The sequence below is a fragment of the Tursiops truncatus genome, chromosome 9 (assembly GCF_011762595.2).
Source record: "Tursiops truncatus isolate mTurTru1 chromosome 9, mTurTru1.mat.Y, whole genome shotgun sequence".
Classification (NCBI taxonomy): Eukaryota; Metazoa; Chordata; class Mammalia; order Artiodactyla; family Delphinidae; genus Tursiops; species Tursiops truncatus.
This window is the reverse complement of record NC_047042.1, coordinates 14,957,393-14,980,160: the sequence shown is the minus strand read 5'-3', so window position 1 is coordinate 14,980,160 and position 22,768 is coordinate 14,957,393. Positions and strand designations below refer to the sequence as shown.

The window sequence follows — 22,768 nt, the reverse complement described above, 5'->3', positions numbered from 1 at the left end:
GCCTCTCACTGTTGCGGCCTCTCCCGTTGCGGAGCACAGGCTCCGGACGCGCAGGCTCAGCGGCCATGGCTCACGGGCCCAGCCGCTCCGCGGCATGTGGGATCGTCCCGGACCGGGGCACGAACCCGTGTCCCCTGCATCGGCAGGCGGACTCTCAACCACTGCGCCACCAGGGAAGCCCAACAACCCTAGTTTAATCCTATATTCCATCAACTACTGCCGCTTCCTCTGCCCATGCTGCCACAGTCGATGGGCACTTTTCAAACCTTAGCTTATTTGTCCTCTTGGCAAAATTGGAGCCTGTTGGCCTCACCCTCCTTGAAATACCTTTATTCTTTGGATGCCGCAACAACTCTTCGCCCTGGTTCTCTTCTGCCCCATCTCCCCCAGCTTCAAACACACCTGCTTATCCAACCAATGCTTGTTATTCTCCCAATAAAAGCTGGCAGCCTACAGCTAGGAAAGAGAGGCGGCAAGATCGTGGCGACTCGGAATTATTTAATACATTGTGTTTTCCTTAGTAAATCTGTTCAATAGAACTTTCGAGCTCTTGAAATGTGACTGAGGAAGTGAACTGTTTTAACTTAAGTTAATTGAAATGGCCACAATGTGGAGAATGGCTACCATATTGGACAGTGTAATGCAGAGTCTTGCAACACCAAGGGTGGTCCATGGTGCATGGTCCATGGGACCAGCAGCTTGTGAAACACCTGGGTACCCGTGAGAAAGTCAGACTCTCAGGTCCTACCCCAGACCTAATGAATCAGAATCTGCATCTTAACCAGATCGCCAAGTGATTCATAAGCACAATAACATTTGAGAAACATTGCTTAGAATGTTTAACTTTAAAGCACTATAGTGACAGACACCTGTTTATATCCTAGTACAGCTTGTGGATATTACTATACCCTGAAGAAGGTTCCTTTGGTGAATTTTTGCCAAGTCCTTCTTGACACATCAATCAGATCCTTTGTTAATCATATCTTGATTGAAGTCCCTCTGAATATCAAAATACTAAGATAATTCTTTTATTTCAGAAAGCAGTTGAGTTTAATCTATTGATCTGAACTACAGCTCATTCTTCCGTCTGGCGTGTAGCATGTGTTAGTAAAACCGCTACTCCCTTTCCTTTGTTCTGAGGAAGTATTATCTTCCTTTCATAAAGGAGTAGAATACAGAAGAGAAAAAAAAATTAAACCACATTGTACGGTAACCTCCAAAGAGGTAAACAGCTTGACTGGGAAATCAGATCACTCCCTGAGGTACGTGACAAGATTCATACAAAGCACGTAAAGATCTGAAGCTAAAAAGAAGATCAGAGGAAAAGTTTATGTTGAACAAAATGTTTCCTCATTCTTGATTGAATGTCTCCATGCTCTGGGATGCTTCCAAGTGTTATGAGACTCAATCAGCTAAAAAAGAGACAAGACTCTTTGGAATATGGTAAAGCTTCCAGATGTAGTGGCCTGGGAAATGGTCACTTCGGGCAACAGGGCAGGTCAAGAAAGGAGGGTGGGCCGGGAGTCACAGATGCAGGGCATCTGTGTGGCCTCTACTCAGGCTGCCTCTTTGGCCTCAGTTCCTTCTGTAAAATTTAGCACTTGGGTTCGTTAGACCCTCTTTTAGGTCAATTCCAGCTCTTACGTTCAACCCTAGTCCCTGAAAACTTATAAGAATGAAGTTAAAATGATTAAGTTCTTATCTCCAAAAGAAGGATTATTCCACAGCCACTTTCAGAAAATCATGTACATTTATACATTCATTCAACAAACATTGAATTCATTCAACAAGTATGCGCTGCACACTGATCTGGGCACTGGGAAGTAACAATGACAGTGCAGTTAGGGTCAGTGAAATCCATCTTAGGAAAGTGGTAAATAAATCGGTAACTGCTAATTCTCAAACCTTGTTTACATGCCCAAGCCACTGACTGAGACTTTGAAATGCCAGGCAGTGTTCTCTGTTTGATCTAAGGTCCAAAAACTAAGTACACAGCATATCCTTATATATGTTAGAGGGGGTATATCTCAGCGGAACAGAAGGCAGGCGATAGACCGATAACGAACAATTAAGAAATTAAAACACCTCATGGAGAATCACATGCAAAGACTTCAACCAGGGCAATGTGGTGGTCCCTGAGCAGTTGCCTAACCCTGTGGCAGTCAGAGAGGGCTTCTCAGAGGTGGTAACACCAACGCTGAGAACAGAATGACAAGAGGCAGCCTGACATGTTGAAGTGATAAAAGCACTCCGGGCAGAGAGACCCACAGATGCAAAATACACAATGTATTTGGGTGGGCTCGAGGAGCAAAAAGAAACCAGAGAGACGGAGCATAGCATAGTGTGAGCTGAGGTCAACAGAGGGCTTCATAGACCAGCATAAATCCCTCTCTGCCTTTATTAGAGTTTTTTCCTTAATGTCTAACCTTAATCTCTCTTGTTTTACTTAAAATCGGTTATCCTTTTATCAGATGTAGGGAACACTGTGTCAGGACAACATACACATTTATACATGTTTAAAGACCAATATCCAGGGCTCTCGACCATCCAAGGCTTTTGGGTGCCAACTCTGGTTTCATTATTTGCGACCATATCTATACTAGAAAATAAATGCCAGAAAATATTTAATTTAGGAAAAACAGGTTTCCTACAACATGCTTGTTTGATATGCTTCAGTCTGTGTGGCGTCTGAAGATGCAGAGATGCTGCCCTGGGTCACCTTCCTCAGGGGGAGGAGTGGGAGGGACAGAAGGGCCTCCGGGGCCTCCATCTCCCATCTGGGAAATAAGAGGAGGGCTGGAAGGCGCTGTCCGGACTCCTCTCATTTCAAATCTCACTGTCTCCATGAAGGAAAGTTCCATTGTATCTGAGAGAGACCAAGGGAGCTAGACATAATCACAAAGGGAGAGAACTGAAGAGAGGAACTAGAATGCAGGTCCTAGAGTGAGGAGAGGTCCAAGGCCCAGGTGCTGCCTTGAATATCCAGGTCAGCTGAGCCTTTGTGTGTTTTGGATCAGACAGGGCACCAAGCCTGGCATTTCAGTGTCTTGGCTAATGATTTAGGAGTGTAAACAGCTTTGAGAATTAGCAGTTGCAGATTTTATTACCACTTTCCTAAGGACATTTCACAGTAGCAATTTAACAACTCTAGAAAGACAAGCGACCCGCACCCCATTCTTTCAGGAGCAGAGACTGCCCACCAAATGGCCATCTCAAAGGGCACCTCCCATGAAGGGGGAAGATGGGGCAAGATGGTGACATCTCCAGCAGCATCTGCTTTGGACCTTCTCCTGCAGAGGACAGATGAACTTTTCCTTCTGAAAACCCACTTAGGCTTATCACCAATGCTAATGTCTTACTTTAATGGTTTGTCTGAGGGGCAAGCTATATTTAAAGAAGAATTTTAATTCTCTAGGATTTTAAAATATACTTCTATTTAAAGATTAAGGTCCATTCCAAAAATAAGATTCCAGATATCACAGAGAAGTAGATGGAAAATTAAGCTGTTGATTGTTAATGTGTCTGCAAGAGACAATCTCAAGTTTACCACGCATGCATCATGCAGTGGACATGAAGGCTTGGAATGGGGTATGTATTTTTCATCCTTATCTGCTTTCTAAATAGGCCTGTGACCTTGTGGTAATTTTCTAAACCTCTGAATTGTGGTGGTTTCCTCTGTTAAATTAGAGGGTCATAAAGAAGACATACAGATGGCCAAGTGGCACATGAAAAGTTGCTCAACATCACTTGTTATTAGAGAAATGCAGATCAAAACTACAATGAGGCATCACCTCACAGTGGTCAGAATGGCCATCATCAAAAAGTCTACAAACAATAAATGCTGGAGAGGGTGTGGAGAAAAGGAACCCTCGTGCACTGTTGGTGGGAAGGTAAATTGGTACAGCCACTGTGGAAAACAGTATGGAGGTTCCTCAAAACACTAAAAATAGAGCTACCATATGATTCAGCAATCCCACTCCTGGGCATATATCCAAAGAAAACCATAATTTGAAAAAATACACGCACCCCAATATTCACTGCAGCACTATTTACAATAGCCAAGACATGGAAGCAACCTCAACCTAAATGTCCATCAACAGATGAATGGATAAAGAAGATGTGGTACACATAACAATGGACTATTACTCAGCCATAAAAAAGAATGAAATAATACCATTTGCAGCAACATGGAAGGACCTAGAGATTGTCATACTAAGTGAAGTAAGTCGTACAGAGAAAGACAAATATCATACGATATCACTTCCATGCAGAATCTAAAAAAAGATACAAATGAACTTATTTACAAAACAGAAACAGACTCAGAGACTTGGAAAACTAACTTATGGTTACCAAAGGGGAAATAATGGAGGGGAAGGATAAATTAGGAGTTTAGGATTAACATATACACACTATTATATACAAAATAATCAACAATGACCAACTGTATAGCACAGGGAACTCTACTCAGTATTCTGTATTAACCTATTTGGGAAAATAATCTGAAAAAGAATAGTTATATGCATATGTGTAACTGACTCACTGTGCTGTATACCTGAAACTAACACAACATTGTAAATCAACTATACTGCAATAAATCATATTTTCTCTAAGAAAAAAAAAGGTTGTACTGTACTGAACTGGGTAATGTCTAAGCTCTCAAACTAAGGTTTTGTTATTTTCTTAAAAATCTTGATACTCCTGAATGAAAAGAACTGAATTCTGAGTGTAGTGAGAAAAAAAAAATTAAATACAAGCATTCTTCTAGATGTGTTTTAAACATAATATACACACATTTTAGTACTTTGAATTCCTTATATTGTCAGTGTGAATGCTATCAATTTGTGTGCTGGCTATAGTTCTGAATTGTAGCCGATTTTTATTTTTAGGCTCCACTGTTGGTCACATCTATCTTGTTTCCCAGTTAGTCCTTCGTCAGAGAAGCAACCTCTAAATATAGCATGGTTTCTATGGGAACATACTTTATCCCAAAGATTCCAGGAAACACATTTTATCTGAAAAATGAGACCTGCCAGACAATATGTCAAAATCCAGGCCTACAACCCAGATTTCGTATTTTTGAAATAATTTGATTTAAGGCGAGATGTTTAAAATGGGTTGAAAAATTGGTTCCATGAGAAATTTCCCAGCTGAGTTGAATTGGTACAAATTTGCTTTTGACAGTAAGATTTGGAAATCCCATCTTATATTGAGCGTTTTTCTTGAAATAATTAAGCATATGGCTCTATTAGGTTTAGATTCTGTTGTTTTGTATCTCTGTGGCTACAAGCACTTTTGGGTGATCATCTAGCAGATGGCGTAGGAGGAGATGATATTCATTCTTTCTGAAGCAAATGAAAATTTTATCAAGTTGTTACCTATATGTAGTCCATAATGAGTTTGCTTTACAGTTGACAGTTTTGGTCCTTTTGAATTCCTGTAGCTGAACCGTAATATGATTTGGGGCTGAATTTGCCCGCAACTGTTGAAGGCATGTTGGTCTCTTTCATCTTTAGGTGTACTAAACCCAACTTCCTTAAAATTATGCTTTGAGGTCTTAGCACAGCTCAAGGTGACTATGAAGTTAGAACAGGAAGTGAGAAGACTGATGTAAGAAAATTTACTTTTGAGAAAAAACGTGCCCTCTTGTGGAAGTTACATCACCAGACGGTCGAGCTTCAAAAGGAACCATATCTCCAAATGGCAGTTACTGAGAGAAGGGAGTCTTGGAAAGTGAAAGCCAGAGATATAAATATGTTGAGTTTACTGTTGAGAATATAAAAATCTCACAGAAAGTACTCCACTCCGTCATTCTTATACTGAATATGAAACATTTTGGATACAAGTGTGATAAGAAAGAGCATTGGGAAAAAAATTCTAAGTTTTTCATGTTAATAAGAAAAGTTACTGCAAATAAGTCATTGATAGTGAAAATGAAAGTCTTAGAATACTTTGAATCTGTCTCACCACTAGCTGCTGAGCTACACATCCGTTTGTGGCCCAGATGGTTTATCTGGGTCCTCCATCTTGACTGTTTAACTTTGGAAGACCTCAGTCTAAAGCTTGAGCTCTTTGCCAGTTCATTATTCATCCCATGACCTTTCTTGACTGGAGACTTGATTCTAGCAAACCGTTCTTATTACCTGTTCTGATGTAGATCACCAGCAAATGATCAAAGTGCCTTGTGTCTTCCACCAGCAGCAGATCATAAGAGGAAAACAACAAGTAAGTAGTTTGGGTGTTCATTTAAATGTTTCTGCATAGGAAACAGATCTAGAAATTTTAGTACTTGCTTTTTTTTTTTAAATTTATTTTTATTGGAGTATAGTTGCTTTACAATGCTGTGTTAGTTTCTACTGTACAGCAAAGTGAATCAGCTATATGTATACATATATCCCCTCTTTTTTGGATTTCCTTCCCATTTAGGTCACCACAGAGCACTGAGTAGAGTGCTATACAGTAGGTTCTCATTAGTTATCTATTTTATATATAGTATCAATAGTGTACATATGTCAATCCCAATCTCCTAATTCATTCCACCACCCCGCTTCCCCCCTTGGTATCCATACGTTTGATCTCTACGTCTGTGTCTCTTTTTCTGCTTTGCAAATAGGATCATCTATACCATTTTTCTAGATTCCGTATATATGTGTTAATATACGATATTTGTTTTTCTCTTTCTGACTTATTTTACTCTGTATGACAGTTTCCAGGTCCATCCACGTCTCTACAAATGACCCAATTTCATTCCTTTTTATGGCTGAGTAATAGTCTCAGTACTTGGTTTTTTAAATTAATCTATTTATTTGTTTGTTGAGTTTTTGAATTTTATTTTTTTATACAGCAGGTTCTTATTAGTTACCCATTTTATACATATTAGTGTATATATGTCAATCCCTATCTCCCAGTTCATCCCACCCCGCTTCCCCCCTTGGTATCCATACATTTGATCTCTACGTCTGTGTCTCTTTTTCTGCTTTGCAAATAGGATCATCTATACCATTTTTCCAGATTCCATATATATGTGTTAATACACGATATTTGTTTTTCTCTTTCTGACTTATTTCACTCTGTATGACAGTTTCCAGGTCCATCCACATCTCTACAAATGACCCAATTTCATTCCGTTTTATGGCTGAGTAATAGTCTCAGCGCTTGGTTTTCATGAGCAAAAGTTTCCAGGGGATGGTGGTCGTAATGGTAAGGTCCTGAGAGCAAGGAAAGTGATGATCCAACTCCTCCCTTCCCTATGAGTTTATCTCAATGCATTTAAATACTTATAGCATGATTCTGAGAGGTAACTAAAAAAGGATGGCATTGTATGTTTATGATATATCTTTGTGTACATTATAGAGGTAGAAGTGGCATTGACGCTTTGATGACCTAGTTCCTGTCAGGGAATTTGTTGGGTCTTTAGACATGCAATTTAACTTACTTCTCATAACATCCTTACAAAATAGATCTCATTCCCATATTTGCGACTGAAGAGGCAACTTCAGTGTTAATTATTTGTCCCATTATTAGCCAGCTAATAACCTATTTCCAAACGTCACACTGCCTTGGCAGTTGTGTCCATTTAAACCGGTGGGACCTGATAAATTATTTAAGTTTTCCTTTCTTTAAGGTCATATCAAACTTAAATCTTGTCTGCTTGGACTTGAGGACTACCAAAATTTTAAAACTAAGTCCGTAGTATGGCATTTGTTGTTCATAAGTCACATAAAACTATTTTGTTTCATACAAAAAGTGTACAGGCATTATGCATTTTATATATATATATGTGTGTGTATATATATATATACGTATATATATATATATAGTTTGCTAAAATGCATATTTCAGCACATAAAGCTTAGATTGTTCTGCAAATTATAATTGTATTTCTAAGTTACAATAAAATCTTATTTGAGGGTAGTCAATGAATGTGACAGGTCCAATATAATTTTTCATAAATGAAAATTTAGTTATTCTAAGAAGATTCCATAGCAGCAGAAGAAAAATTCTAAGATATTTAGACGTTCACTGTGGAATAACTTCTCCCTCAGATACAAACGCTCAGACTCTGCTTCTGGCCAGGTGGGCAGCAGATACGTGAGGAAAATGGACACAGATCCTTCCAGAGAGAAAAGTCTGACCTGTTGATGCCTGGGTCTAATACCATCTGATCAAAGGTCTGAAAAAGTTTGCTTTTAATTGTAGGATATTTATTAAATGCTTAATAATGCAACAACAATTTTATGTCACATAACTGTGTATCTGCCCTATGTAGACTAAGGAGAAAGTGGTAAATAATGTCTTTTTGCTTTTGTTATTTCGCCTTAAGAATCATAACTTTATGTGGCTTTTTTTTTTTTCAGTTATAAAGCTGTCTCAAATGCACTGGCTCATTTCATTTTCCAGTGACAAAGGCAGTGTGACCCTTTGCATTTCATAGCCAGAGCTCCGTGAGGCCAGGAGACTTATACACACCCTAAGAGCAACCAAATGGCCAAGTGACACTTAGATGCAGGAAAGCACATTGCCAAGCAGTCTGCCTCTCTGCTATATGATCACTATCCCTTATGCATCCGTACCTGAAAAACTTAAGTGAAAACTAAACAGAACCCACCCCCGAACCCCAACTTTTTACCAAAATGTAACATACCAGTCCAGGAAAAGTTTCAGAGTTTGGAAGAAGAGTGCAGGTAATATGTATATTATATGCTGCTCTTTGCCCCAAAGCTGTTCACAGGAAAAAAAAAATATATATATATATTTTTTTTTTTTTTTTTAATTTTTATTTTATTTTATTTTTTTTTTGCGGTACGCAGGCCTCTCACTGTCGTGGCCTCTCCCGTTGCAGAGCACAGGCTCCGGACGCGCAGGCTCAGCGGCCATGGCTCACGGGCCCAGCCGCTCCGCGGCATGTGGGATCCTCCCGGACCGGGGTACGAACCGCGTCTCCTGCATCGGCAGGCGGACTCCCAACCACTGCGCCACCAGGGAAGCCCAGGAAATATTTTAAAGTGTCTGATATACCTTCTTCCAATAATTACATGTGATTTACATGGTCTTCTCTGCAGTATCTCAAACTGGATTTTCTGACAATAGGAGGGACGGCTTTTACAGATCTGAGATGAACGAGTGTTGCGTGTATATGGACCCTGCCTTTATTTAAAATTTATTTTGTTCATCATCAATTTTTTTGCATTAATTTTTTAAAAAATATCGCATTAGACTACTATTTATTTTGATGACCGAGTCTCTAGCCGTTCCTTAAACTTTATGCCAGAGGCTAATATGTCCTATGCTCATCCCCGCCCTGGTATGTGAGTTTAGACATATCTGTGAATAGAATGCCTGAGTGCAGTTACAAGTTTTATGTACAGACAGTCTTATTTTTGTCATTTTGTTTCACTCTCTCTGTCTCTTCAATATCTTTGGGTAATTAAGACGAGTCTCTGACAATACTTATTGGGTACCCAGTTTTAGGCTTGTAAACAGTGGGCTGGGATGGCAAAACAAGACTATTCATGTGCAGTTGCTGTGCAGTTTCAATATATCCATTCTAATTTTGTAAAACTTTTGATTTAGGGGTTTATGGTCTTCTAAGCATTTTGTGGTGAAATATGGAGCCGATCAATACAACCGCCCTGTCAAACGCTTCCAACATAGACCTGGGCCGCTGCGACAGGCACTGCAGGACGAGTCTCATAACACTCCACGGCGCGGTTCTGCTGGGAGGCGCTGCAGGAGCTATTACGATGTCTTGTATGACGCCAAGAAGGAACAGCCAATCAGTGATTGCCACCATCGTTCTCAACATCATAGTGCTACACTCCATCCTCCTGGTCAGCCTTCCCTTTCGTCTCAGCTAGTATATATCAGTCGTCTGGGAGTTTGGATTCTTCACCTACCGATTGGTTAGCAGCATAATATATGGTCATATGTACTTCACCTTAGCTTTCTTTCTTTTTTTTTTTGCAGTACGCGGGCCTCTCACTGTTGTGGCCTCTCCCGTTGCGGAGCACAGGCTCCGGACACGCAGGCTCTGCGGCCATGGCTCACGGGCCCAGCCGCTCTGCGGCATGTGGGATCTTCCCGGACCGGGGCACGAACCTGCGTCCCCTGCATCGGCAGGTGGACTCTCAACCACTGCGCCACCAGGGAAGCCCCCACCTTTGCTTTCAATGTGGCCATCATCATACTCCGATTGCTCATGTATTTTAAGAAACTCCAAATGCAGCAGTTCCAAAAGTACCATGCGGTGGTTTTAAGCATGATTATTTGGATGGTGGGTGGTGTGATTTTTTTTGCCAATATGTTTTTTACAATATGGCACCCATCCAAGTTACTCAGAACAACGATGCTTTGAGTTCTACAGAGACCTCAACCACAGGGAAATGCATTATCTTGAACTACTCTACGATCATCATTATGATGACAACAGTTGCGACCCTCTTTCTGATACAGATGGGGGTTATCGTTCAACTGGTAAAGACTCTTTGGCCAGACATGTGGGCCCATCAAGAATGCAGAGCTCAAATCCAGAGCTTCTTCTTCCTCCTCGTAATAGTGGTCTGTTTTGTACCCCACCATGCCTTCCGGGTACATTTCATTCAACATTATTCAGAGATAGAAAATTCTGGGTTAGTTCTTTATAATGAAATTTTTGTTGCTTTAACTACTGCTTGTTGCCTGGATATGCTGTGTTTCGTAGGGGGTGTTATCCACTAAATACTCCTATGTTACTTGCTTTGTAATCAGTTTTTCGCTATTGTGATAAAATAGTTTTGATTTAGTGGGCGCTTCCATGACTTTGAAATTTTTCAAATTCTTGCTCTTAATCATCATCAAAATTATTTTTCCATGAAAAGGTAATGAAGATTGATTGTTTCCCTCTTCTCGGAGAACTGTTATCAGTTCTTCATTAATGAAGAACATGTTTTATCACCTTAACTCTACACAAGTTGACCCCGACCATCCAGACTCAACCCCTACCTCTTTTTTCTTGCGATGTTTACTTCTGCTAAGCACAGCTATTGCCTTTCCCCATGCACTCTCCAGGCTGTTCTCCTCTTTGCATTTACTCCCACTGAGCTTTGATCGTAGAACGTTGTTTCCCTCTATTGCTAAATTATTCTTCAAAGTCCAGAGAACCTGAAGATAAAGACTCTACAGAAGCCTTAACTTATTCAACTTATCCTCAACTTCTTGAAAATTTCTGATAGCCAGGAAAGCTATGGCCGCTGGCTGTGGTATGTGTAGGAAAGGATTAGCTCAGATAGTCAAGAGACGTAGAGGAAATTCTTTCAGGACTGACGGGGTACTGATGTGGTTTGATTCTGATTAAGGTAGAGAAGGTAGTCAGGAAGCCGAGGTTACGTCCCAGATCTACCTTCCCAGACATGGATCCGTGAAGCAGGAAAAGAAATAGGAAAAAGTGGAAGCCAGCTGGACTTAGTTTAAGCATGATGACAGACTGTTTTAGAGCCATGCCTTTCAGACTGTGGGACTGTCCTTAAGCTGGTTCAAGGCATCCTATATGACCAAGTAGTTTTATACAATTAAAATCAACACTGGTATCAGTTAAAGTCAATAAAACAACCAAGACAACCAACTCAGAACTCAGATTCTACTTAGCAAGTACAGACATTGATACGCCCTTATGCTTTGCTTTGCGTATAATTACGCTCCATAAAGAGGACTTACCACTTCTTCCAACTCATTCTGGATTTTGGAGAAAACTGAAAAAATGCACCTATAATTACAAAGGTACATGTATCTTGAAATTGGCTTTTGAGTTTCCATTTCCACATGATTTTCTACTGGGTCTATCAGGCAGAAAGTCAAATAGATTACTTGAAAAGGAGGGAAAATGGTACCCCCTGCACCAGGGAGAAATGATGCAGTATCTAAAGTTCACCATACCGTAAGGTCAACATCATAAACCTGTTATATGGCGACAATCTTTTTTTTTTCTTTTCTTTTTTGGTTGCGTTGGGTCTTCATTGCTGCGCGCGGGCTTTCTCTAGTTGTGGCAAGCGGGGGCTACTCTTCGTTGTGGTGCGCGGGCTTCTCATTGTGGTGGCTTCTCTTGTTGCGGAGCTCGGGCTCTAGGTGCGTGGGCTTCAGTAGTTGTGGCACACGGCTCAGTAGTTGTGGCTCACGGGATCTAGAGCGCAGGCTCAGTAGTTGTGGTGCACGGGCTTCGTTGCTCTGCGGCATGTGGGATCTTCCCGGACCAGGGCTCGAACCCATGTCCCCTGCATCAGCAGGCAGATTCTTAACCAGTGCGCCACCAGGGAAGCCTGACAATCCTTTTTTTTTAATGCATTTGCTTTTGAGCAGTAGTCTTCAGAGTGTTAGTGGGAAAAATAATTTAGTGGAATGCAGAAATAGTAGTAGAAATTTATTTCTATTTATTTTCTATTAAAATATAGTATGTTGTGCTGATATTCATAAAGGAACTATAGCAATGAATGGGTATAAACTATGAATATTACTTTATGGGGATGTATACAAATTTTTTTTAATGATAAGGATGTAAGATCAAAATAACCTGAAATCCACTGTTCCTGAAGACCATTCAAGCAATGACAATATTCTCTCTCAAAAGGTTTTTCTCTTAGGGATAAAACTGCTCTTTGTTTAGTGAAGTATCTTGATGAAATGTAACGAAATGTAACAATCAAGATAATATAGAAAAACAACATATCAGGTATTACTATCAGATACCTGATGCATGTATTTGTACAGACCATCTATTATTGCCCTTGTCAAACTACCTTATAATTATTTGTCTGTAAGTAATTATCTCTTATACTCCCCACACTTCAGACCATGAGATACTTGAGAGCAAGGAACGGGTCTTATCTGATTGTATATATTTAATCCTACCCTACAAATCAAACCACTCTTGAAGCTAGAAAAGGGTGGAATCAGATACTGGGGGCTGGATATTGTGAAATCTGGAATTGTGAATTCTGTCCTCAAGTAGTAATCATCTGTTCATGAGCCCTCTGCCTAGGGTGGAAGCTGCTCACACAACAGATAATAGACCAGTGACCTCAGAAATCTGGTCAGATGGAGGTTTGTGCAAGTGTCTCCCAACCTGGATGATGATAAACACTGATATTTCAGAGTGAAAATTATTGAGATGGAGAGTACTCTGGATTTCAGAGATTAACCAGATCAAGGATAGATCTTCTGATTAATTGATTTACTGATAATTTTCTTTTCCTCTCAACCAGTTATTTTGCCCCTTGATAGCAAATAAATCTTCAATAAAACTCTGTGTCTAAAAAGTTACTATTAAGTCCTCCATTTATAAGGAACTACAACAAAGATAAACTCTCTATCTACTTTACTAATACTAAACCCAGAATCTTCAGTCTTAGAAAGGGGCTATCAGCTGGATCAACTCCTCTGAGCTGATCCAGTCAAGGTCCCACGAGGAAATGATGTTCCACACAAATCAGGATAATTTAACGATAACTCAATGATGAGAACTAGTTATAAAGAAGTGGATACAATGCAGGGAAACCAGAAACAATGGTATTCCAGGGATAGTAACCGTAGCGCTGCCACTATCCCTATGCCCAAAATGGTAAACAGGGAGAGTGGTGACCAAAAGCTGGAAATAGGAGTAACATGGAGTGAGCTGCTTTGAAAGAAGCTCTGACCTTAGGCTGACAAATCCATCATCTCAAGGCAAAGCTGCAGAAAATAAACCAGTGGAATAAATACCACCATCTTATTGTTCTCCATCCCTCCAATGTTTTGGTGATGTTCTCTGTTGGCTGAATTCACCAGACGCCAGAAGGCAAGGGAGACTATTGAGGAGGTTCGTACAAGTCGGCTTCTCTGGGCGGACAGCAGGGTAGAGAATCATGGAGAAAAATGGTGACAAACCCCGGGTTTCAAAAATATTCCTTAATGAGGTCATTGCTCCTCAAACAGAAGCAAAAAGCAGAGATCAAACTTGGTAGTAAGATGTGATTTAAAAAAGAAAACAAAGATGATAAAATATAAGCTGGCACATTTCAAGGAATAAGCAACAGAAACATTTCAGAAATGAAGGTTCTATTGAAAAACCTCATAAAAGAGAACTGAACTGTTTAAAACATAGTAAAGAACCTGGAGATCAGGATCAGTAAAAGCAAACATAATTATATGAAAAAATTTTTAAAAATTGAGAAGAATTAGCATGACAATGATGGTTGAGGAACACAGCAAAGGAGTTCTAATATACACATTGGTATCTTCTTATTAGTTGTTATTTCATCTTTTTTTACAAATACACTTTTGCTGGGTATAGAATTCTAGGTTGACAGTTCTTTTCTTCCATTATCTTCTCGCTTAGAGCTTTGGTTTCAGGATAATTCTGTCCTCATAAAATGAGTTTGGAAATAGTCCTCCTCTATTTTCTGGAAGAGTCTGAGAAGGATTGGCATTAAGTCTTCTCTAAATGTTTGCTGGAATTCACTTTTGAAGTCATCTGATCCTGGATTCTTCTTTCTTACAATGTTTTTGATTACTGATTTCATTTCTTTACTTATAGATCTGTTGAGATTGTCCCTTTCATCTTGAATCATTTTATGTAATTTGTATGTTGGTGGGAATTTATACTTCTTCTAAGTTATCCAAGTTATTAGTGAACAATTGTTCATAGTATTCTCTTAAAATCCTTTTTTATTTCTGTAAGCTTGGTAGTAATTTCCCCACTTTCGTATCTGATTTTGTGTATTTGTGTTTTCTCTCTTATTTTCTTTGTCAGCCTAGCTAAAGGTAAGTCAATTTTTGTTATCTTTTCTAAGAATCAACTTTCAGTTTTGTCGATTCTCTCTGTTCTTTATTTTATTTATGTCCACTGTAAATTTCATTATTTCCTGCCCTCTACTAGCATTCATTGTAATTTTACCTGGTTGGATGTTGGATATTTCTGTATTTTTGTAAATATTCTTGAGCTTTCTTCTGGGTTGCAGTTTGATCCTTTAAGGTGTTGTTTTGAAGATCTGTTGGCAGGTCCAGAGCAGTATTCCATCTAGGGCTATTTATTTCACACTATTCAGGCAAGATCTTCTTGAGTACTATACCTAATGTCTCATAAATTATTAAATTCTTCAGTCTGTCTGGTGGGAACATGTACTATTTCCAACCCTACGTGAGCAATGGGCACAATTCCCACCAATCCTCTTATATTCTTCCTTCCCTAGACAGATCAGTATTCAGCTGAATACGCAGGAGGGGGTGGTTATATAAATGCCTGGAGTTCTCTCTCTGCTTTGCTCTCTCCTTTCTGTTACTCTGCTCTGAAAATTCTAGCTGCCTGGATTCTCAGCTCAGCCTCCTCAACCCAGGAATTCTGCCTGGTTCCACCTGGGTTCTCCCTCCCTGTGTGGCAAGCTAGAAACTGACAAGGCAGTAAACTGAAGCCGTCATAGGGTTCATCTCCTTTATTTCCCATTTCTCACTGATCACTGCCCTTCTTTACCTGATGCCCATCCAATGTCTTAAAAACCACTGTTACACGTATTTTTTCAGTTTTTTTTATTGTTCCAGGTAGTATGTTAAATCTGGTCTCTATTATGCCATCTTGGCCAGAATCACAGGAATTTAATATATGACAACATGTCATACCTATGCATGACCTTCTTTCTTATTCTGTGGGCTGAGCAATTTGTCTCAGATGATATCATGGTGCTAAGATGACCTACATGTAGATGCCGTAATAAAATTTTGTTTCCTTCTTTTATTGATCAATCACTGAATCATCCGTGTAAAAGGATATCAGCATTGATCATCGGAAAACATTTCAGTCATGTAATTCTTTTCCCTTGCCCACGCCCCCTCCTATCTCCCCTGCATTCCTTCTCCACCATCTCCATTCAATTCTTAACAGAGATAGGAATTTTTGTGAAAAGCTACTTTTGCAAGATTTAGGTAGACTGGACTTCCACACAGTTTTGCTAATCAAAATATTTGAGAGTTATATCTTTGCATGACAAAAGATAACAGTTACTGAATGTTCACCATAAGCTGGAGACTGCTCTAAGCATTTTATATCTTGTAAGTCATTGAATCCACACAGCAGTCATTAAATAGGTTCTGTTATTAGCTCCAGTAAAGACTACAGAGAGGTTAAGAAACTTGCTTAAGGTCACAAAGACTACCATATCTAATACTGTTTTATGGGGATTTCATAGAAAAGTGTGTGTGTTGGGCAGAGGGAGGAGGACAAATTAGCTAGAAAAAGGCTTAATGTAATAAGCTTTATTTATTCACAAATTACTGACCACACAGAGCAAGGGTAATCCTGATTGTGCTATTATTCAAACCTAACACTATTGTGCACAAGGCCGATTGTTTCCTGGGGATTCACCAATTCCGTGGATCACAACGCTGCTCCTGATTGACCTGTCAACAGAGATGATGAGTCTTCTCTTTCCATCTTGCCATCCTAAAAGCTGAACTCATGATTTTCCCTCCAGGTCTGATCCTCCTTTCACATCCCTCATTCATGTGAAAAACATCATTCACTCACCCAAACTTGAAACTCAGGAGATTTCTATAATTTCTCCTACCTGCTCCCTACGAAGCATCCCTGAGTCCCATTCATAACTACACGAGTCTGTCTCTTTCACACTGCACTTCTGGTCTCTGCCTTCACTGAGGTCTTTAGCCCTCCTCTCCTGGGTTGCTCCAACAGTCCCCTGTCTATTACCTCCTGGCCCCCCTCCCAACCACATTTGCTTCAACTGCCAGGCTGATGTCGCAGTGGTTTTCCTACTATTGAAAACTTTTTATGTCAACCACGGATTGTAAATCCTCCCACTTTAAACTTTGAGAAGCTTGACACTGTTTTCACATGGAGACCACATGTACTATCTTGCTTATGGGACCTTCTGTGCTCCAGTCACAGTTGCCCTTTCCAGGCTCATCATGACCCCACGTGGATCCTTGATTTCAGGCAGATCATCACATTCATAGTTCTATGTGTCCAACTCTTTCATCTCTGTGACGTGGCACAGCCTGTTTTCTCCACCTTGAAGTCACGTTCCTCCCTCGTCCTCCCTTCATCCCAATGGCCTCACTTCTATGGTCCACGCTCAACTCTACCTTACCTTCTGCCTCCAGTTCCTTTATGGAGAGCAGAGGGAGTAATTAATTATTTTATATTTCTTTTGCAAAGGCTCATGGACCACATCCCATGATGCCCCTTCCTTGTTTCCAGACTGAGTTATGAACCTGCTCATTAACTAATTCCCCTATTATCCTATGCAGACCTCTATCATAGCAACTCCTCTGGCATGCTAAGACACGGTGCCACAGACTGAGAGCAGAGAAGAAACTAAATGATATTTCTGTCTTACGTTTTCATTATTCTCAGAGCCTTAATTTTGTATTTAGTGGGAAAAGAGAATATTATTATTCAGATGACATTTAAGTTGGTATCAAAATCTGGAATTTTTAATCTAAAGGAGATAGGGAAAATTAACAAAAATGTGCATATATTTCTCCTAGATAGACTAGTTTGTTTCTATCTCTAGCTCAAGTAATGAACTGAAAGTAAATCCCTAAACTATTTCTTCTCTTTATAGCCTAATTACCTGCACCAGATTGCTTGCATTTAAAAATAGTAGTTCTGTGTATCCTCACTAAGGACTTTATAAACATGTCAAGAATATCTGCTATTTCCAAATGCACTAATTTGCCAACTAAGTTTTGAGTGTTTATGTGCAAGTGGTGAGGCCAGGTGCCAGAGAGAACCGCAAGAGGAAGAGAGTAAAGTGAAGATAATTCAGCAATTCAGCTACCCAGTTCCTCTCCTCTGGGTTTTCATGTATATTCAGAGATCCAGAGAACCTACAAGTAAAACAGTAAGATGCTGATAAACCTATGACCCAAGAAAAAAACTGAATACTATAGATAGCGCTGCACAAGGACCAAAAAAAAGGCAGGGCAGGGCAGGAAAGAGCACTTTGAATGAAACTTGAAAGATAATGTCAAATACATACAAGAAGCAAAACAAACTACTAATAGATCCTTCAGGAGTAACCCTCTCAGGGGGTCTTTGGCATTTCTAACTTCCACTCTCCTATAATCAAATATAAATATATTTTCTTTTAAATAACATTTTCCGAGTGCACTTGTCCTTGAAGTCCATACTAGGAAGACCCAAATCAAAAGCTCATCAAGTTTCTGTTTCAAAGCCTCAACAGTCAAGCTTTTTGCAATTAGTAGGAATGATGTTTAAAAACTTGGGCTTCCCTGGTGGCGCAGTGGTTGAGAGTCCGCCTGCCGATGCAGGGGACACGGGTTCGAGCCCCAGTCCGGGAAGATCCCACATGCCGCGGAGCGGCTGGGCCCGTGAGCCATGGCCGCTGAGCCTGCGCGTCCGGAGCCTGTGCTCCGCAACGGGAGAGGCCACAACAGTGAGAGGCCCGCGTGCCGCAAAAAAACCCCAAAACCCTCAATTTCACCTATTGCCTTGCATGTCTTGAACACTGGTAAATGTCTGTGATCATGTGAGAACAGATTGAAGCTTCTTTTTGTAGCAGTGATGTTTCTCCTTAAATAGTAAAATCACTATGTGAAGACTTTGAAACATGTGCATGAACAGTTGTGGCACCTACTAATCGCTTCCTGTACGTGCTGCACAACAACATCTTTTGGGGTTAATACGAGAAATTTCATTAAAAAAAATCTCCAAGTGCTGCACATGGGTTGGAGTACAGGAAGCAACTATAGGGTTAAGAGATGCAATTGACCTTTGTAGACAGGATCCTTATTCCCATAATGGACCAAGTAGATGAGCAGAATTACCTGCAAGAGGATTTCTGAACAGCACCTTACAATCAAGGATAAATATCAAGGGTACGTATTGTCTCTACACTTCACCTTCTGGTGTTATAGGAGTGGTATATATTTTTGATAACTGCTATTTCACCAGGGTTAGGTTGTCAGTAAATTGACTCTTAGGTTCAACCCAATAGTTGGCACAGAGGAAGAGGTTCCTAAAGAGGAAAGTTCTGGCACCTGTGTTGCTGCCAACATGAGCCCAAAGGAAAACTTTGGTTCCCCAGAGGTTTATCAGATGGCTTTCTGGGGGAACCTAGGACAAGAACTGGGATAAAAAAAGCTAAAGCTTGTGAAATGGGCTCCAGAAATTATGTGACTGTTAGCCTAAAATCAAGAAATAGTTACGTTAAAAAAAACAAACTGCGAATGGAGCAGTGCATGGTGGGAGGTGTGTTCCCAGGCTACTCAGAATCAGGACAGACACGAGCAGGGAATGTTGGTAATCAGAGTCGTATTTGTCTTTCTCCAGCAAACCAGAGAAATAAAAAGTTCGTGAGAAAGATGCCACCTTAGAAGAACAGAGTGACCCATGTGAAACTTGCTTAAAACAGGGAATTAAACTGGAAGTTACACACACGACTTGTACTCCAAGTATAGACATTACTAGTGAGTTCACCCCCATAAAAATGGGTACAAAGTAATTCCCAGGCCAAGTCAGCCACTCACCCTGTCTATTACCCTCCGAGGAGGGGTGATGAGAAAACACTCATCCTGGGGCAACGGGGAAAGGAAGTTAGACCACTGGAAAGGCAGTAGCTAAGGAAGCCTCAGAAGCACCATCTCTAAAAATTATCTGCTGCAGGAAATTAAAGAAAACTTCAGGAAAGTTTGATTTCTAAGCAAAGTTAAGAATCATAAAGTTATAGGGAAGGCAATAATCACAGGGGAGGCTGTGACAAAAATTCAGCAGGTTAATATCCAGTCAACATGGTTGACTGAGCTGGCGCAGAAAGATGCCCAGTTTAGGTCTAAATAAAATACTGAATAAAATAACTCAATTTTTTAATTTCAGCAACTTTTAATTTAGCTGAAAACAAAGGGAAAGAAATACCTAGGACAGAGAAGCAAAAGAGGAAATGGAAGTCATAGGGGTGAGCTGACTGGAGCAGAAAGATCTCATTGGAGTGTTAGAATGGGAAACAAGCCGTAACAGATGGGGCTGGGATTCTGATATCTACTTCCCTGTAGGTCCACATACTACGGGGTTGAGAGTCCATAATTCACAGTTAGCTCCAACTACTTGTATACTGCTGGAAATAAAGACGGGCTGTCCCATTTCTGAAACGGAACTATAAACATTTGCCCTCCAACTGGTTTAGTGGCAGGAGTGAGGTGCTTGCCATCCATAGGAATTCTATTTGGATAAAAAGTCACTGAGAGAAATCCAAGTCCCAGAATTGTGCTAGTCATAAATATGGATTTGGATTTTCAGCTAAGGGAAATAGGAAATCTAAGCTGAGAAATTAACATACATATTGTCTGGTGGTCTAAATATTGATGGGCCAGGGAAAGGCACATGGGAACATCATTGTGTAGCTATGCTTCCACAGTCCTGTCACAGGGGCTCATACTAAAAGCAATCCCTGCTGGATGCAAACTATTATATATAGACTGGATAAACAACAAGGTCCTGCTGTATAGCACAGGGAACTATATTCAATATCCTGCGATAAACCATAATGGAAAAGAATATGAGGGACTTCTCTGGTGGCGCAATGGTTAAGAATCTGCCTGCCGATGCAGGGACATGGGTTCGAGCCCTGGTCCGGGAAGATCCCACATGCCGCGGAGCAACTAAGCCCGTGCGCCACGACTACTGAGCCTGAGCTCTAGAGCCCGCGAGCCACAACTACTGAGCCTGCGTGCCACAACTACTGAAGCCCGCACCCTAGAGCCCGTGCTCTGCAACAAGAGAAGCCACTGCAATGAGAAGCCTGCGCACCGCAACGAAGAGTAGTCCCCGCTCGCCACTAGAGAAAGCCCGCGCGGAGCAGAGAAGACCCAACACTGCCAAAAATAAATAAATAAAATAAATTAAAAACAGAAAAGAATATGAAAAAGAATACATATATATATATATAACTGAATTACTTTGCTATACAGCAGAAATGAACAAAACATTGTAAATCAACTATACTTGAATAAAACTTTTAAAAAAGCAATCCTTGCTAAAAATTAACTCACAAGAAAAGTCACAAACACCAAAAAAACAAAAACAAAAAAATCACCATTAAGAACAGTCAGCTGACCCAATGCATTGGGTAGACTTGTATCCTAAGAGTAAGAGAAAACAAAGTAAGCTGAAAAACGTTAAGGTAAGCATAAACTTACATAAACTTAACATAAACTTAGCATAACACTTTATCAACGTTAGCTTCCTGGTTTCAATAATTATACCGTAATTATGAAAGATGCCAAGCTAAGGGGAGAGCGTATGGTAGCTCAGGGTACTACTTTTGCAATTTTCTTGTAAGTCTAACTTGATTTCTAAATGATTTTTTTCAAAAGAAGAGCAGAGGTAGGCGCAGGAGAATTTGGAGAGACCGGCTGGCCTGGACCTTGGAGAGCCCTCCGCTCCAGTCCGAGGCACACAGGTTCATTCCTGTACGTGGTGAGCAGCCGTGGCAGAGACACGGCGGAATCTGCGCTAGCGAGCGCACGTTGGAGGCGGAGGGGAGAGGCTGGGGGCGCCCAGTCGGGAGGAGGCAGCAGGGAGGGGACGAACTTCGGCGCCAACTGCTCTGTAACCGCTGCCCAGGTCTGCGCGCTGGAGTCGCTGTCCTCGGGTGGGGGGGACAGGGCTCGCGGGCAGCCGGATGGGTGGAAGGAAACGTTGACGCCCTCCGCTTCCCCGCCCATCCTGGTATCCATCCTCTGCCTGGTCCTTCAGCGGGACCAGCCGGGGCAGAGGCGGCCTGGGAGCCCGGCGCCCCCTCTCCTCTCCCACCCCCCGCCCCGGTCCTGCGGGGCGCCCCAGGGACTTGGACTTGGCTGAACTCACCCCGCTGAAACTCAGGCCTCGGTAAGGGAGGTGATTTACATCCCCCTTTAGTTCGTGTTCTTGAAACACCCCAATCTAGCAACCACAGGAGGAGCCCACACCCGTTGCTGGATGGAGTCTGCTTGTGGTCACTCCGTTCTTTCACACTAGTGTCCGCTGTCACACACGCAGTCAGATCCGCAGCTAAATGACCCTGACACCCGTGAATGGGGCGTTTGGGCCTCACTGATTTAACAACTGCGGAAAGTTTATGTCTTGGCCCAGAGCACACTAGTGGCCTCGTTCTAAAAATTAAATCTCCTTGGCATGGACCCAAGAAAGATCCATGAGCGTGTTCATAGACAACTAACACGTGTGCACACAGAGAGAACACTCCATTGTACTGCAGGCAAACAAAACTCTAAGAAACTGTGACTCCTAACAGTTCTTTCTTGTTTAGAAGCTAATGCTTTATTGCCGGTTCAGTCCCAGGAAATCTAGAGTGAAGGACAGTGGGTGCATTACCGAGCTGGCCATAGTTTTGCAAAACACGCAACTGGTTGCTCATCTTACGGAACACCTTTTTTAAAAAAATGTTCATTTTTTTATGCAATTTTAAAAGGTTACTTTCTATTTACAGTTATTAAAAAATATTGGCTATATTCCCCGTATTATACAATACATCCTGGAGCCTGTCATGCACCCAATAGTTTGTACCTCCTATTCTGGTAACTACTAGTTTGTTCTCGATATTTGTGAGTCTGCTTCTTTTATGTCTTATTTTGCTTCAGAATTATTGGGAGAGAAAGATACTACGGCTGCTGCAAGCATTTACCACAGTGCCCAGCCTGAAGAGTTCTTCAGAGACCCTGGCTTCTCTCTCTCCAGAAGAGGGGAAAGTGCATAATCCAGTATTGCTGAAGGAAAACTTCTGCAGTGCGTAAGATG

The 22,768-nt window shown here is 41.0% G+C and overlaps 1 protein-coding gene across 1 annotated transcript in view; it reads right to left on the bottom strand.

Annotated features, from left to right (window-relative positions):
* Nucleotides 1–22,768, bottom strand: part of PNPLA8 (patatin like domain 8, phospholipase A2) — a 134,148-nt gene that overhangs the window by 75,914 nt on the left and 35,466 nt on the right. The gene's annotated exons all lie outside the window — the stretch shown is intronic.